This window comes from Salvia hispanica, chromosome 6 (assembly GCF_023119035.1).
Source record: "Salvia hispanica cultivar TCC Black 2014 chromosome 6, UniMelb_Shisp_WGS_1.0, whole genome shotgun sequence".
NCBI lineage: Eukaryota > Viridiplantae > Streptophyta > Magnoliopsida > Lamiales > Lamiaceae > Salvia > Salvia hispanica.
Window position 1 is genome coordinate 45065553 of NC_062970.1, and position 1828 is coordinate 45067380.

General features: G+C 37.9%; 1 long non-coding RNA gene across 3 annotated transcripts; it reads left to right on the forward strand.

Moving 5' to 3' along the window:
• Positions 1–538: 538 nt before the first annotated feature.
• LOC125191609 lies at positions 539–1462 on the forward strand. 3 transcript variants are annotated; one of them, XR_007171192.1, is made up of 3 exons: positions 539–651; positions 742–1039; positions 1141–1462. It is a non-coding gene; the product is annotated as an uncharacterized LOC125191609 (long non-coding RNA). The 3 variants fall into 3 exon arrangements; XR_007171194.1 differs by having other exon boundaries at positions 1191–1462; XR_007171193.1 differs by having other exon boundaries at positions 539–646.
• Positions 1463–1828: the final 366 nt, after the last annotated feature.

Consider the following 1828-nt stretch of genomic DNA (forward strand, 5'->3'; position numbering starts at 1 on the left):
TAGTATGTAGGATAGAAAAGTTCACCTTGTTCGTTTAATTTCCTTAACTTGATTTTCTCGTTCCGACCTTAACTTGCGGAGATAACCTTTTCCAAGACAAAACAATATAGGAGTATAAATTACTAATCAGACTTCAAGAATTTCTTAGACTTTAATAGGAATGCATGCATCCTAATTAATTCTCTTTTCTTATTTCACTTATCTTTAAGGAATTTCTAAAACTCATACATTATTTAATGCTCCTTCTTCCACTATTCTCGGCTTCGACAAAATCGGAACTCCCTACTTTACTTTGAAAATTATCCTCGCAAAACTATAAAAAAAAATTGGGCAATTTTAGCTTATTCAACTATTTTATTTTAAATCCAAAGCATTTAATTTCGGAATTGGGCCTCCTTGATATATTTACTCCAGCCTCAAATATTTAAATTTGAGTTGGCCTCAAATTATTTACTCCACTCCTTAGTCCAAACAAAATAAAATGCTAGCCCAAACCATTAAATTCATTATCCCAATTTACGAACCCACTACTAGAACCTAGAAGCTTCTCCTCTCCCCCTCATTCCATCGTGACTAACAAGAAGAGAAAAGAGCTCTCCCCTTCCTCCCTCCGGCGGCGTCCCCTCCTCCTCGCCATCTTCGACAGGTATGGTATGCCCCAAATTTTATCATGTCCCTCCTTTCGTTTTATTTCTAAAGATTAAATCTTTGATTTAAAAGTTTGATGTTTATAACTTGTAGATTTGTAAAGGTCTTGAAATCATTGAATCGGTGACATATTGGGGTTGTGGGGCTCCTCGTGTCAATGGGGTGCCTAAATTATGCTTATGAGATAAGTTTTCCAATTGATTTAGTCATTAAAGTCTATATGCTTCCTTCCTTTTTACTTCATGAATTTGGTGAATTTGGGGCATTTGTCTTACTGTTATGGATAGCTTGATGGTGGGAGATGATGTTAAACTTGCTGTGCATTTGTTAATGTTACTTGGGCATAGTGGCGGAGCAACATGGGAACAAGGGATACCCAAAATTTGAGTTGGTAATGTATTTATACATAAAAGCTCATTATTCGCATGCTTGGTCCGGTGGTTGTTGTCCGGTACTTCGTACTAAATGGCCCAAGTTCTAAATGGCCGCTAGACGCTGATCTTGTCTGCGCCAAGCTAACATTTCTGGCGACAATGGTACAGTGGAAGATCTGCTGGCCTCTGTGCTCTGCATCAGCATTCCTTCTCCAGTGATATACGACTCTAGGCTGCTGCCATATGAGAAAGTTGGAATCCGTGAGCTTCAAGGAGAGTGGTGGATTGCTAGACAATGTCGGTATGGCTGTGTTTGGTGAAGGAGAGTCTGATGTGGATCCATGTATTTTATGATCCATTTCCCAAGGATTTACCCAATTTCTAGGTGATTGATCTAATATTTTTGTGAAGTAGATTTTCTATTGTATCAATAAAGGCAACCCAACAAGAAATAAGGAAACTAAGATAAACAAAGAAGGAAATAACATTGGATAGGGTGGAAATTGAGATACATAGTCATTGATAAAGTAAGCTAAGACACTTACAACATAACTAATATGCATCCATGGCTAGATCTTCAAGGGAACCACAAACCTCAAAGCATACCTCTACTTGATACATGCTTGAACTAGCAATTGATGGAAATCCCATGCTTGAACTAGCAATTGATGGATTCAAGCAGCCTAAATCTAGGAATTGGATAAAAACCTACTCCAAATGTATACAATCTATCTAACATGCGGTTCGTCTCTTCTTTTGCGATCCGGGAAAGAACCAACAAAGAAAACCCGGAAATGAGCTTATCT